The sequence below is a fragment of the Accipiter gentilis genome, chromosome 2 (assembly GCF_929443795.1).
Source record: "Accipiter gentilis chromosome 2, bAccGen1.1, whole genome shotgun sequence".
Lineage (NCBI taxonomy): Eukaryota > Metazoa > Chordata > Aves > Accipitriformes > Accipitridae > Astur > Astur gentilis.
Genome location: NC_064881.1, coordinates 36,802,239 through 36,819,045, shown reverse-complemented (window position 1 = coordinate 36,819,045; position 16,807 = coordinate 36,802,239).

Sequence of the window (16,807 nt, the reverse complement as noted above, 5' to 3'; positions counted from 1 at the left end):
ATCACTAGCCAAGGAAGAGACTGACATCCAAGTCAACAGGACTGAAACTCTGAAGGATAAGAACTAAAAACTCCTGCTTTTAGAACTTGATACTTCAGTCAAACTTCATTCATTTAAGTTTGTCCAGCTACACCTCTCAATGATAATTTCCTGACATTAATATTCCCACAGATAACTTTTCTGAGACTGGCTTTATTAGAATCACATGTTACTCTTTTTCTCTACTTGAAAGACCAAAGCTGGTCAACAAATAAAGAGCAAATGTTGCTACAAAAGGAGGAAGATATTCTCTCAAAGATCTAAGCAAACAAAAACTGCTGACAAGAGCTTGTGGTAGAGAAAATAAAAAGGTAGAAACATGACTGAACCAAAAGCAGTTCAAATCAAAAGCAGTTCAAACTGTGAAAATATTTATTAACATAGTTCCCAGACTGTATTCATTCCTTGTAATTTCTAACTCTTTGAGATATTTCACAGGTGCAACATCACCTAAGCAATAGAATTCACCCAGAAGCTATTTCAGAGAAGTGAGAAAAAAACCCATACCTATCACTTAGATCCATGTAAAGTAAAGGTCCTAATCAAGTAACAGACCATAGTTTTTACTTTCTTGACAGAAATCTTCTTCCTGCCACCATTATTCTGGTTATTAGCAGCTATCAAATGTACTTTAAAATCTCATTAAATCTGTCTAAAATTATAATTTTGCAAGTTAAAAGACACAAACTGTATCCAAAAGAGCTAGGAAAATAGCAAGGGCTCAATCTAATTTCTAATTTCCTTTAAAAGGAAAAAAATTTCAAAACCAAACCAAACCCTAACACAAACCAAAACCAGTAATTACAAGAGTTATATAAGGCAAATACTCTAACAAAAGATAGCAAAAAGATAAACATTAGTTTTATTATTTAGTTTCTTTTCACTCATATTGATTTGAAATTGTACAGTTAAAATATACAGGCTATGGCAATTAATGGAATGTTGCAAACAATATTGACTACAAAGAACCTAAGCCCACTGAGTAGCTTCTTTTTTGAAGGCTGTCTACTGAGTGCTATGCTACTATGACTAGTAGATACTGTTTACAATGTACTTAATTTTGCTGAAGATTTTAAGTACAGTATCATAAGTCAGCCATTAAGCACTGTTTTTATTCTTAGAACAAATATTGCAAAATATGAAAGAGGAAGTTTTGTGATGAATGGAAGGAATATATAACAAATAAACAGCCTTGACAACCTTGTTCTTCATATAACAAAATCCCCCAAAGATCTTGTAATTATTCTCAGAATAGTTGGTGAGGGGAAAAATCCATACTTTTTCTATGATATATGTGGCAGATAAATACTGTTAAGTTGCTATCACAATATACAGTAACATATTTGGTTAAGATAAGTAGCAAGCAGACATTTTATCTTTCTTATTTAAAAAGGATATTTGACAGTGAGCAAAGAAAAGAGATAAACTTGTTGGTCACTTATGACTTCTCCTCAGCAAAATTTATTACAAAAGGAAGACCACTTATGATATTTAAACGTATGTGACACGAGTATACATTCCTAAGGCAGTCTGTTTGCAAGCAATCTGTGACAGACAAAAGTGCTATGAAATAAACTGGAGTTGACAGAGTCCATAAAACAAGCTGTGCACTTGCCTGAAGATGCAAAATACCAGACAAAGGTCTGTAAACAATGAAAATCTAAATGTAGGGTACTATGTCTGATGTTTTTAAAGAGACATAGACACATACAGAATTTTTTTTATATTTTCTGAAGGAACAAAAAGGGGCTTTCTCTCTTTGGTCAGAATGTAAGGTCAAGAAGAGAAAACAAAAAACAAATCAGAGCAAAAGCTCCCAAAGACTATGGAAGGCTTGGGGAAATGGGGGCTTGTTTAGTGAATGCAGGCACCTTGACTCTCAATTAAAGAGCATTTCAGTCATATAGAACTAATTACCCTCAGCTATTTGAGACTTCCGTAAGAGGTCTGCTTTTCAGAAGTCTCCCTTAAACACTTCCTGAAAATCAGACCTTGAAAATATTGTCAACTGAATGCACACATATTAAGTTATAAAAAACACTGCTCACTTTTTTTTTTTCCCTCTCCAGTCTTGATTTTTGTGCAGCTGGAAGAGACCCATAATTTAAGTGTCTTTACTAGCCCAGAGCCTGCTCAAAGAGAATATTGTTGAAGATAAATACATGGTAATATTCTATGAGTAGGACTGATTATGGTCAGCTTTTAACAGCTATCTTGCTTTAGGCTTCTTTCTGATAATGCTCCTGCAGCTGTACAAAATCCTAAACCAAACAATTATTTTTTCATTTATTTTTTTCCATTAGGGATAGGAAACAACACCATTTGGAGCTCTGTCATAAAAATAAAGAAAGGAACTTGGACTTTAAATCAGGATAATGCTGTGAGTTGGCTTTATACTGGAAGCTATGGGTAGGCTTGATGAACAAAACTGTACATATCTGTGTTCAGTCTGACAACTGTTTCTGCTTTTGGTGGCTGGCATGAAGCTTGAAGCAAATTCCATGTTTAAACAGATGGTGAAATAGTAAACTGGACACAGAGCAGGAGTCCTGGCACAATCCCACCATATAAGAACATTGCAAGATTCAAGACCAACCTGACATTTTCAGGATGAAGTATTAAGACAAGGCATACTATAAGCTGAGAATAGTGTATAACTACAGCAGCCACCATAATTCCTTGGTATACCTAAGAAGCTCTGCTAATTCCCATAATACTTCATTCAATATTTCTGCTTTTATTGCCTTTCAAGCCTCATGTAATTTAAACATAATTGCTTTATAGCAGCTACATCCTCTTGTAATAAGTGCCAGTGACAAATATACAGTTGCTATTTTTTATATAATCTGTCAAAGTGAGTTGTGATATTAGTCAAGACATCCTCTCTTACATTGCAACATATTACTGCAGTATTTAAAATGCATTCCATCTGTAAGGTCCATACATGTCCTGTATCTGTAATCAATGTGCAATGAGGGATTCATCTTCCTTACCTATCACCTGGCTTTTCTTGGTCCTGTAACATGCTATCACCATGGGTATTAAAAGATAACAGGCTTTTAATTAACTCTGCAAGGCCTCAGAAATAGGATTGATAAGGCTTCCTCAGTCTGGACTTGCATTGGCCTGACAGAATCTTGTCTATCTGTTGCAACAGTGTAATGACCAGATAACTATTACCTCTTACAGTTTTGGTTTAGCTTTGGGCAATTGTGCAGTGTAGCACCTACTGTTCTGATAATTTTGATACATTTCTATAAGTAATAGGAAGTAATAGTTGGGTTTGTATTATATGTGTTAACACTGAGGAGTACGAGCATAGGATGAGAGCAGAGATCTTGAAAATATGAACATAAGAGGAAACCAGAAGCTCCTGGCAAGAAACAAATTTTTACTGGTCACTTACTGGTCATTAAAGGAAGGAAGCTGTCCTGGTTTCAGCTGGGATAGAGTTAACTGTCTTCCTAGTAGTTGGTACAGTGCTATGTTTTGAGTTCAGTATGTGAAGAATGTTGATAACACTGATGTTTTCAGTTGTTGCTAAGTAATGTTTAGACTAAAGTCAAGGATTTTTCAGCTTCTCATGCCCAGCCAGTGAGAAAGCTGGAGGGGCACAAGAAGTTGGCACAGGACACAGCCAGGGCAACTGACCCAAAGTGGCCAACAGTGTATTCCATACCATGTGACATCACATCTAGTATAGGAACCGGGAAGGGGGGCAGGGAATCGCCGCTCGGGGACTGGCTGGGTGTTGGTCGGTGGGTGGTGAGCAATTGCACTGCACATCATTTGTACATTCCAATCCTTTTATTATTGCTGTTGTCATTTTATTAGTGTTATCATTATCATTATTAGTTTCTTCTTTTCTGTTCTATTAAAACGTTCTTATCTCAATCCACAAGTTTTACTTCTTTTCCCGATTTTCTCCCCCATCCCACTGCGGGGCAGGGGGGGAGTGAGTGAGCAGCTGAGTGGTGCTTAGTTGGTGGCTGGGGTTAAACTGCAACAGAAGCCTTTGGAGCTGGGTAATACTGGCTTTATGGTTAACAAAGGGAAAACAAAACAAGTATCAAGCATGTGTAAAAGTACCACATACAGTGAATTCTGATATGATGTGGAACTGCTGACCAGTGACGAAAGACCAAGGTGTAAAGTACATTAGGAAAATGCATAAACATAACTTCAAGCAGATTCCAGAGTGAGGAAAAAGAAATGCTTACCACCAATGTCACAGTCTTTCTGGAAAACAAATTATGATGCATATATTTTACTGTTAAACCATTCTCCTGCTTTCTTGAGTGAAACCCAATGAACTTTAGGAGACAGAAAGTATAGGAAGGGTGAGCATAATGCCAGGGGAATGGGGTAGGTTCAAGAAAGACTCTGTATATTGGATTAAACTGTAACATTTTTAGGAACTTCAGATTATAAATATTAGCATGATTATAAATTGAATAGCAATAAATTTTGTATAGACTATTAGGAATCCAGTGAGATTATCAGTAAATTCCTGAATTGACAAGCAAGGTATGTTTCTTTATCCCTTGTAAGTGTCATGGTGTTTTGGTTTGGCACCCCTGAGACTTGGTTCTAATTTGAATGCAATGGTTGCATTACTTTGGAAGTTCTTACTTTTTTTCTGTTTCATATAGTAACTCGCTCAGCTGTTCAGTGTCCTGTCTTCTGGAAAACTGCTAACAATGGAGAAATAAGGTTGAGAAGCGAGTAAAGAAAAGAATGATCATGGATGGGATTGATTAATTGATCAGTTTTCAAAGAGCTGTGGTAGTAGAATTTATCTGTGGGTGCAGTTAGGTGGAGAAAAGGATGAATATTTTGAATGGCCTTTCTCACGAAAGCTGATTTATGGGCCCATTTATGGGTCTCCTGCTGGAGTAATGGCTGGATTTTTGTGGAAATCCTATAACTAGGGAACTGATGGCTTTTATATCAAAGGATGGTTGTATTTTGTTTGCAAGGCTGTCCAAGCATCATTATCCTTCATCTTTTCAATCCCTCTTCTATGACAGTATTCACATCATGCCACTCTCTCCCTGCCCCCAACCTGAAAAGAAGAGAAAAACAAAGAAATTAATAAAAAAGCCCACACAACAAACACTCAAGGAATAAAACAAAAATTACTACAGTGAAATTAATTTTATTAAAGAAGGATTATTTACTTTGTAGGCAACTATCTCTTAAAAAAGTACAAGATTGTATTATAAATAAGTCAGTAGCATTTTATAGGTACAGATTTTCTTATGTTTTGATTTCACAAAAAGCTAGCAAAGGTTTCAGACTTCATTATTTCACAGTTTTGGTTTTGGTTTTGACTTGTTTGGGGTTTTTTTTTCTGTTTGTTTTGGTTTTTTATGCAGGCCATTTTGTGCAGTCCATTGATAGAGTTCTGTTCCTCGTCCATTTATTACCGGATATAACCTAGATATTTTCCCTCCATTTTTGTCAGGAGTTCTTTCTTCTCCATTACCTACTAGATAGCTTGTTACCACACACACTTGTTTCTTCTCTCATGAAATGGGTGTCCATTGGATCAGTAGAGGCATGGCTTTCCTATCCTAAATCCTTGCACATTTTTTCACTGCTATAAGATCAGTCTTTCAACTATTTCTTCACTGTCACATCCATTTTTCCATGGTGTGCATGCTAGACCAAGTAACTATTACAACATTGCCCATGAAAAGCACCAAAAGAAGACGTTGGGCAGCATTTTGGTGACATCAGAGAAACTCATTCTACATACCACAACTCTGCAAACAACATCCTTTTATGTGTAGAATTTAACAAAGCAAATGACAGAGTTGATGAGAGTAAGTCAGTCATGTGGTAAAAAGTTGATTTCCCACCCACGAGACAGCAATATTCTGCTTCATGAGCTGAATTCATGACTCAGTTCTAAAAAAAAAAAAAACCAAACCAACACACACCCCCCCACACCCCTGCAAAAACCCCAACAAAACAAAAAAAAACCTCTATAGAAATACTGTCTGTTTCTTTTCAGATAAATATTTCAGGATAGGAACATTCTCCCCTGGTACAATTGCTCTGGAGAGGAGATGATTTTGTTTTCTTAAAGAGGGGTATTGATGGGTTTAGCACAGATGGCAAACGTGACAAATGTTTATTTGCCGAGTATGTTTATGTATCAGGAACTTGGTTTGTGGAACGACATGCTTGAAGACAGATTTACAAACCACATAACGCTGATATATTTTTTAGCTTTTCTTGAAATTAGAGGAAATTAGAAATGAGAGACTGTTTCTCCTTTGATTATAACCTTTGGTGCAGAACTACCTCAGAAACTGAAAGTTTAGTTAACCAACAATTCCGAAATAAGAGCAATAACATGCAGTAGTTAGCTGAAAAGAAAACAATCTGAATTAATAAAAAGGAATTTAAAAAGCTGTTAAAGATATGTAGCCTGTAAAGGAAAATCACAGAAACGATTGCATAACCTACTGACAGGTATGTATGATATGCCTCTCTTGCTGTCTAATCACAAAACTTGGAGATCTAGAACTAAGACAAAGATGGTATTTGGGGGTTTTTGGAGGGACTGATTTAGTTTAATATTTTCAGTAGTGATCTTGCACAGAAGACATATAATCAATATAGAGAAAAATCAAGGAAAAGAGTGGATTTAAAAATGGACTAAATTTGAAAAGAGAGAAAGGAAATGGAATAAATGTATTTAACAAGTCTCTCACTTTTACAGACTAGTAAGAATTTATCAGATAAACTGAAAACTCATGTTCTAAAATATAAGAAGGAGAAGAAATATATGAACATATTAGTTGATCACAATATGACCATGAATTCATAATATTATGCGATTATGAAGAGGACAAATTTAAACCTGAAATGAATTCCAATACATATATGAAAGTATTGATTGCATTATATCAAGTTTTCTGAGGCTTATATTTTTAATACTATTTTTAGGAGCAATAACTGCCATCTAATATTTTAAGAAGCTGTATGTGAAAAGTAAGGGCCCCTGCTCAAAATTCCCCTGCTCATTCTGCTCAGAAGTAACTGATGAACAGATTGATTGTGTGTCATTAAGATTGTTCAATCTTCAAAACAAGTTATTTACTTTAGGTTGGGGCTTTCTTTGGGTTTACTTTTTGCTGTATTAGAGACTTCAACTTGAGTTCTTAGCTAATGTGTTCTAATTCTTCATTATGCTCTCTACTATACAGGTGCTGGAGTGTATGTAATACAGCAGGATAAGTCAGCACATTTGCTCTGAATCATTTGTAATAAATTTATCCCTAGAGTCAGTTTTTCCCTGAACTTCTCCATAACTACTTCATGACAGTATTCCAAAAGGCCATCCGGTGTGGAGTGTGGCTTCCTCGGTTATTAGGAATCTGCTTTTCTTTGTTTTCCTTTCTATGGTAGCACTGGAGTTCAGGCAAGAACAAAACTCAATTCTAATAGAAATATTTAATAGACAGAAGGTGTCCTCCCTCGTCAAAGACCTTTTAGCTCTGTATTCATTAAATAAAGTACTGGTATTCACAATAAGAGGTGAAATAAAAATGAAACCCAACATATACCTAACACATGTAAAACATGCAAAAGGTAGGAAAGTGAGATATAACATGGTGTTTCAATGAAGAAGGTCACAAAAATGATCAGAGGGATGGAACACCTCTTTTATGAAGACAGGCTGAGAGAGTTGGGGTTGTTCAACCTGGAGAAGACAAGGCTTTTGGGAGACCTTATTGCAAACTTAACTAAAGAAGGATAGATTCAGACTAGATACAAGGAAGAGATTTTTTACAATGCGGGCAGTGAAACACTGGAACAGGTCGCCCAGTGTCGTGTTTTAGCCCCAGGCAGCAACTAAGCACCACACAGCCACTAACTCACTCACCCCCAGTGGGATGGGGGAGACAATCAGAAGGATAAAAGTGCAAAAACTCATGGGTTGAGATAAAGACAGTTTAATAAGGTGAACAAAAGCTGCACATGCAAGCAGAGCAAAACAAGGAATTCGATCACTACTTCCCATGGGCAGGCAGGTGTTCAGCCATCTCCAGGAAAGCAGGGCTCCATCATGCCTAACGGTTACTTAGGAAGACAAATGCCATTGCTCCAAACGCCTCTCCCTTCCTTGTTCTTCCTTCAGCTTTATATGCTGAGCATGATGTCCTATGGTCTGGAATATCCCTTTGGTCAGTTGGGGTCAGCTGTCCCAGCTGTGTCCCCTCCCAGCTTCTTGTGCCCCCCCAGCCTACTCTCTGGTGGGGTCAAGTGAGAAGCAGAAAAGGCCTTGGCTCTGAGTAAGCACTGCTCAGCAGTAACTAAAACATCACTGTATTATCATCACTGTTTTCAGCACACATTCAAAACACAGCCCCACACTAGCTACTATGAAGAAAATTAACTCTATCACAGCCAAAACCAGCACACCCAGCGAGGTGGTAGATGTCCCTATCCTGGAAACATTCAAGGTCAGGTTGGATGGGGCTCTGAGCAACCTGATCAAGGTGAAGATGTTCCTGCTCATTTCAGGATGGGTTGGACTAGCTGACCTTTAAAGGTCCCTTCCAACCCAAACTCTTTTATGATTCTATGATTCGAAGAACGAAGGTGTGAAACACATAAATCAAACAAATAGAAATAATCCTAAGCAAATCCTAAGGTGAGGAAGTAAAAACCAATGAATATCAACATCCTGCTCCTCCTACCACAAAGGAAGGAAACGCCTTCTGTAAACATCGTACTCGGGATGCTGACAACTTGTTGCAATTCCCCTCTCCAGACAGAAACTGTTGGCATTAAGACCCAGAGGAGCAGTGGAAAGCTTGGAGCACAATACCAGCAAAAAAGGGGAAGATATTAGAGGGTTTTTTGTATAAGAACTTGCAACTCTAGTATTGTTAATGAGATATCTTTAGTATTAATAATTTAGATAGTGAGTGTTAGCATCATTGTAACTGGGCTAATAGGAATAACTCTTTGTTTTATCTTGGTCATACTAGTAAAAATTTTAAGTAAACTAATAGTAAATTCTTGGCTTCACTTACAAGTAAAATGTTTACCTTTTTGGACATCACCATCTAAACATGCAAAGGAAATACACAAAATATACAACATAAGTGAACCAAATTCACACATCAAATACCTCCTAGAAGTTATGTTTACCATTTTTAAAAGTTTTCTAAGAGGCACTATATAAGACATGATGAGGGTTTTGCTGGATTAGAAAACTGGAAGGAGGAGTAAAAATAATAAGGAAAATACCTCATCATTCCTGGAGACAGAATGCTGAAAATAAAAACTATCAAAACTGTCTCATGACACCTGTGTCTAAGGGCACCTACACAAACTTCCTTTTGTATTCACCCTGCCAAACTTCAGTGTCTATATTGTCATTTCCAAAATCTAATTCTAAGCCCATAGGAAGCATATCGCCCCTGCATGTGTGGAATTTACTTTTGACAACAGGCTTCCAGTGATACTTCTGGGTTTGTGCTATGGGAGGACATAAATAACTTTCATTTACCAGAAAACCATTGAAATCAAATCTATACTGACATGACATAGCCCTGCAATGTTCTAGGATGCATCAGTGAAGCATTAATAGTCCTATTTTTCGTTTCTCTGAAATGGAAAACACCATCAAATTAACTACCTTTATCTTGTTTATTTTACCTCTTGATTAATGCCCTTGACTAGGAGAGTTCTTGCAGTTTATGTATATCTGATTCACTCTATTTCTAGCTCTGTCTTCAATGATTTCCCATAGTAATTCCCAGGGTTCACCTGATCTACCTTTTGAAGATCTCTATGTAGTATTTTGGATTTTTTTCTCAATTTCCAAAGATTTTCTAAAGCTATAAGGATAACTGAACTTCCTTTATCTGTAAATAATTATTTGTCCTCTTCTTCAACTTCAGGCAGTTGGATTTATCATTGTTTCTATGAGTCAGCCAAGGAGTCCCTCATTTCATTCTCTGTTATTTCTCTTTTTCTGTGAGTGCTACTAGATATGAGCTGGTACAATCATACAGTGTTAAGACATTCACCTTGTTGTGGCTGTCTATACTTTCTGTAATCTTTCAGAGGAAACAATGGGATAACAAATATAAATAAAGATGATATCCAATCCCTAAAATATTGTTACTAATGAATAAAATTTCATTACAAAGTAGTGACAGATCTGATGTTTCTTTGAGAACAGTTCCAGCCTTTCCTTTAAGGTTTCAATATCTTTGAACTTTACTGGAGTGTTAAGGGTGCAGACAGATGTCTGAGATGTTTATTTCACTCTAGGCTGAGGTTAAGCTAATTGGACTGGACATGAGAAACTACTATACATGACATGAGAAAACCACTGAATGAAACAGGTCATAGAATGGTTTGTGTTGGAAGGGACCTTAAAGATCATCTACTTCCAACCTCCCTGCCATGGGCAGGGACACCTTCCACTAGACCAGGTTGCTCAAAGCCTCCTCCAAGTTGGCCTTGAACACTTCCAGGGAGGGGGCATCCACAGCCTCTCTGGGCAACCTGTCCCAGTACGTCACCACCCTCATAGTGATGAATTTCTTCCTTACATCTAATCTAAAACTACACTCTTTCAGTTTAATACTGTTACCCCTCGTCCTATCACTCCACTCCCTGTTAAAGAGTCCCTCCCAATCTTTCTTGTAGGCCCCATTTAAGTACTGGAAGGCTGCTATTAAGGTCTCCCTGGACTCTTCTCTTCTCCAGGCTAAACAATCCTAACCCTTTCAGGCTGTCTTCACAGGGGAGGTACGTCAGCCCCCTGATCATTTTCGTGGCCCTCCTCTGGACCCGCTCAAGCAGGTCCATGTCTTTCTTACACTAGGGGCCCCAGAGTTGAACACAGTATACCTGGTGGAGTCTCATGAGAGTGGAGTAGAGGTTCAGAATCACCTCCCTCAACCTCCTGGCCACACTTCTTTTGATGCAGCCCAGGATGTGACTGACTTTCTGGGCTGCAAGAGCACATTGCTGGCTCATATTTAGTTTTTCATCCACTAACAACCCCAAGTCCTTCTCTGCAGGACTGCTCTCAGTCCACTCATTGAACATCTTGTATTTGTGCTTGGGATTGCCCCAAACCATGTGTAGGACATTGAACTTGGCCTTGCTGAACTTCATGAGGTTTGCATGGGCCTACCTCTCAAGCCTGTCAAGGTCCCTCTGGATGGCATCCCTTCCCTCCAGCATGTTGACTGCACTACAAAGCCTGGTGTCATGTGCAAACTTTTGAGGGTGCACTCAATCCCACTGCCCATGTCTCTTGACAAAGATGTTAAACAGTGCCAGTCCAAATACCGAAGAAAACCACTCATCCCTGGTGTCCATTCAGACATCAAGCTATTGACTGCAACTCGTTGAGTGCAACCATCCAGCCAATTCCTTATCCACCAAATGGTCCCTGCATCAAATCCATGTCTCCTCAATTTAGAGACAAGGATGTCATGAGGGACAGTGTGAAATGCTTTACACAATTCCAGGTAGATGACATCTATTGCTCTTCCCTTATCCACCAATGCTGTAACCTCGTCACAGAAGGCCACCAAATTTGTCAGGCATGATTGGGCCTTAGTGAAGCCATGTTGGCTGTCACCAATCACCTCCTTTTTTTCCATGTGCATTAGCATAGTTTCCAGGAGGATCAACTCCATCACCTTGCTGGGCACAGAGGTGACACTGACTGACCTGTAGCTCCCTGGGTCTTCCTTTTTTTACCTTTTTAAAAATGATCATTATGTTTCCCCTTTTCCAGTTAGTGAGAACCCCCTTGGAGTGTGAAAACATGACAAAAGTTACAGGCAGCTCTGCGAAGGACGTGCAGATCTCATGAGTGTGCAAGAGGAGTTATGTGGGAAAGGGCTAAGCCTCTCATGCCCTTGAAGGGGGTGCTGGAGTCCCTCAGGAAGTGCAATCACCCAAGGCCAGGAGCACCAGGGTAACCATGTCAGTAATGCTGTGCACCGCCAAGGTCACCCACTTAGCAGTATCAGAAATATCAAATCTGGGTATGGATATAGCAAAGCCAATACCAATGGAAAAAAAAAGTAATTAAAATAATTTATTTGGGAGGGGTTGAGAGTAGCAAATGGGGAAGAACCAGGGAAAAGAAATAGAAGAAATAGGAAATATAAAGAGTAGCAAATCATGTGATCAGTGCTGTTTAATGGTCCATGTAAAGCAGCTCTGCGTCTGAATACAGCAGTTTGGAACAGGACAGTAAATCCACTGTTCCACTCTGCATATGCCTGACTTGGTTCCAGTGATATAGACAGACCTGGCAATGCCTGACTTGGTTCCAGTGATATAGACAGACCTGGCATGGCTTCCCTGGCATGGGTGTAAGATTAAAACAAGTACCATGAAGTGCTACAGGAGATCAGAAAATCTGCCAACACTGAAAGCAAAGTAATAACTGTAGACTGACGCTATACAGGTCAGAGAAATTACACATCAGGACATGATGAAGATTAAGTGTTTAAAAGTTATCAATCACTGTTTCTTGGAGTAATTACTTGGAAAACTCACATAAGAAAAAATATCTGATTTATCTTGGAAAGTGCCCAACACCTAGTTCAAGATGTTAGAATACAAAAGCCACTTCACATTAAAAAAAAAAAAAAAAGTACATAAAACCAGTTTTCTCATAGCTGGGAAGGCCAAAAATTCTACTTTTGAGCTCTGAAAATGAAGAGGTGCATTAGAAAGAAATTAAACTGCTCACCTGAAAGAATAAAGTGCTTATTCATTGCATGCTTGGAGAAGGATACAGTATTAGAAGCTTAGGCTAAATGTAGAATGCCATACAAAACAGACTTTGAAAAGACCACATAAAGAAGGAAATAATTCATCAGTATGATTAGACAGCAGCCTAGAAGAGGCCATTATTGGATAAACAATACCCTTCAAAAGTAGAAACCATATCAAAATGAGAAGAATGGAAAAGAACCTTTTAGAGATTTTGAGAAGTAAATTTCTCAAGGCATTAAAACTAATAATAAAATGTTTCAACTTATAATAAGCAAACATCTTTCTACAGGCTAGCACTAACCCAGTATAGAGTTAAGATGAAAAAGTAGCATACGTAAGAATAGCCATACTCAAGGAAGATAATTTCAGTGTTTACTACAGGGAAATTTAAGGAGTTTCTACAGCAGAGAAAAGAGAAGAAATCTGAGGAACTGTCTCAGATAGAAGTGCCAGTAGAAGGGATTCAAAACTACTAATTCAAATAATAGTAACTTGCCACCAGGCGATTATCTTCACTGAAGAAAAGCTAGAGGAACATGAATTCCCTGAACTACAAACTGTGATGTACAAAATACATTTTAAATTAGCTTCAAAATGAGAAGAACAGAGTGTGGTAAATAAAATGAGGGTTCATAAAGATCCTCTGATTTTTTCTGGAGAATTATAGACCAGCAATTTCCATTTGAAAACAACTTGTAATCCTAGAAGAATAAATGGAATTAGAAGACACGAGTAAATATTTTTGGGGCAGAGTCAATGTAACTTTTGAAGAGACCAGTTGTGACCCACAGAACCATTATTTGAAGCAGGCAGTAAGTTTAAATTAGGACTCCACATTGTAATTTTGTATTTTCAAAATATTTTAGCAAGGCCACCTGTCAAAAACTCTTAAAAACATCAAAAAGTAACAGGCAAATACCAAATGTCCTCTAGAGAATTAATACAGAGTGATTGATTGAAAACAATGACAGAAGTAAATGGTCAGTTTTTTTAAAAGGGGAATAATTTGGAGATCTGCCAGAGATCTGAGTCTGCTTCTGTGCTGTTGAATGTATTTAGGAGAATCAGTAATGTTAAGGAGGTAAAGTTTACAGATAAATTTTCACATCTAAAGCTGCCTATAAGAACTTCCAGAAAGATTTCACAATACTGATCCATTAGTGAAAAAAGTCACTGAAATTGAATGTGGATAGTTAAGCACATGTTTGGGGTTTGTGTGGTGGGGGTTTGGTAGTGGGGGAGGAGCTACAGGGATGGCTCCTGTGAGAAGCTGCTAGAAGCTTCCCCAGCTCCAAGTCGGACCCACCTCTGGCCAAGGCCAACTCAATCAGCGACAGTGGTAGCGTTTCTGGGAGAACAGATGTAGGAAGGGAATCCTGCAGTGGGGGAGGAGATTGGAATGTGAGAGGAACACATCTGCAGATACCAAGATCAGTGAAGAAGGAGGGGAGGAGGAGCAGGGGAGGAGGGGATGCCCGTGCAGCCCGTGGTGAGACAGCAGGCTGTCCTCCCCCAGCCCATGGAGGGGAGCGGGGAAGCAGATGCCCACCTGCACCCTGGGTAGGTGCCCATGCCAGAGCAGGTAGATGCATCTGAAGATGGCCATGACTCCATGGAAAAGCCCACCCTGGAGCAGCCTGTGACTGAAGGACTGCAGGCAGCAGAAAGGACCCACACTGGAGCAGTTTGTGAAGAACTGTAGCCTGTGGAAATGACTCATGTTGGAGAAGTTCATGGAGAACTGTCTCCTGTGGGAGGGACCCCATGCTGGAGCAGAGAAAGTGTGTGAGGAGTCCTGCCCCTGAGGACGAAGGAGTGGCAGAAACAACTTGTGATGAACTGACCCCAACATTCATTCCCTGTCCCCCTGTGCCGCTGAAGAGAGGAGGTAGAGAAAACTGGGAGCAGAGTTGAGCTGGGACTGAGGGAGGGGTGGGGGAAAGGTGTGCTAAGGTTTAGTTTTACTTCTCATTATCCTTGTTTTGATTTGATTGGTAGTAAATTAAATTGATTTTTTATTTTTCCCCTAAGCTGAGTCCATCTTTTGCCCGTGACCATAAGTGGTGGATGATACCTCCCTGTCCTTGTCTCCACCAACAAGCTTTTCTTTATATTTTCTTCTCATTGCACCATGACCAGGGCGGGTAGGGATCGAGCAAGCAGCTTTGTGGTGCTTTGTTACCAGATGGGGTCAGACATGACAAGGTGATAGACTGCTCAACCAGAGGAGAAACATTACTGGACCTGTTGCTCACCCACACAGAACTAATTAGGGATGTTAAGATTGGTGGCAGCCTGGACTGAAGTGATCATGCCCTGGTAGAATTCACAATCTTGAAGGATACTGGCCAGGTGAAGTGTAGAGTCAGGATGCTGACATAAGCCACCAATGTCTTCTTGCAGCCCAGAAAGCCAATTGCATTCTGGGCTGCATCAAAAGAAGTGTGGCCAGCAGGTTGAGGGAGGTGATTCTGACCCTCTACTCCACTCTTGAGAGATGCCACCTGCAGTACTGTGTTCAGCTCTGGGGCCCCCAGTGTAAGAAAGACATAGACCTGCTTGAGTGGGTCCAGAGGAAGGCCACAAAAATGATCAGAGGGCTGGAACACCTCTCCTGTGAAGAGAGACTGATAGAGTTGGGATTGTTCAGCCTGGAGAAGAGAAGGTTCCGGGGAGACCTTAATAGAAGCTTTCCAGTGCTTAAAGAGGGCTTAGAACAAAAATGAAGAGAGACATTTTACCAAGGCTTGTAATGACAGGACAAGGGATTATGGTTTTAAACTGAAAGGGGATAGGCTTTATTGGACAAAAGGAAGACATTTTTTTATGAGGAGGGTGGTGAGACACTGGCCAGGTTGCCCAGAAAAGTTGTGGATGCCCCATCCCTGGAAGTGTTCAAGATCAGGTTGGATGGGTCTCTGAGCAACCTGATGTAGTGAAAGATGTCCCTGCCCACTGCAGGTCCCTTCCAACCCAAACCATTCTATGGTTCTATGATAAGCACTAAATAGCAAAATAAATAAATGACAGTAAGTATAAACGTACTCATGGCCTTTCAATTGGTTGTTCATATTAAGGGGAAAAAAGCAAAAAATCAAACCTTTGGAGAATCCAGAAATCTTTGTTTCTAAAAAACACCATCTCAAATAACTGGGGTACAAAAATGCATGCAGAATACCAAATAGTTAGGAAAGTGAAAGAGAAATAAACTGAAGATACATTTTTGCTACTGTATAAACCCATGGGCTGATCCCTCTCCAATATTGTCCAGAATTTTGGTCACTCCATCTTCAAATAGTAGCACTGAAATGTAGGATAGGTTAACAGATAACAGTCAGGCAATGAACAGTGTCTTCATATGAGAAAAAATTAAATGGTTTGGGGCTTCTCACTTTGGGCGGGGAAAAAAAAGGTAACAAAGGAGAGAGATGACAAAAGTTTATGAAAGCATGGTACAGAAAGGAGGTAATGACTATTAATTAAGAGGGAATGACCATTTGTTATTTCTAACAGATTAAGAACAGCGAACTCCTGTTAAAACAAAATAAAATTCTATTCATGCATCACAAGGAAATGTCCATGGAGTATTACTAAGACTAAAAAGTACAGATGAGTTCCAAAAAGAATAAGACTAATTAATAAATCTATTAGTAACTATTAATCAGAAAAACTTAAAAAAAAATCTGGATCAGAATTTCTTTCCAGATCATTTATTTTGCAAGAATATGGTAGGAAAAATATCACATATACATCCTCTTTCTTGTACAGTTTATCTAAGCATCTATTACTAGCTATTGAAGGGAAAGAGTACTGGTCTAAAAAACCTTTGCTCTGACTCATCATAATTCTTTTGATGATTGTCGTGGTTTAGCCTGATGTTTCAGTTTAAAAAGATACTCAGTTAGGCCAAAATGTCTCTTATTTGATGGATGATAAAGTTAAGCACTGTGATGTATATTGATTTCTCAAGAATAGGTATGTT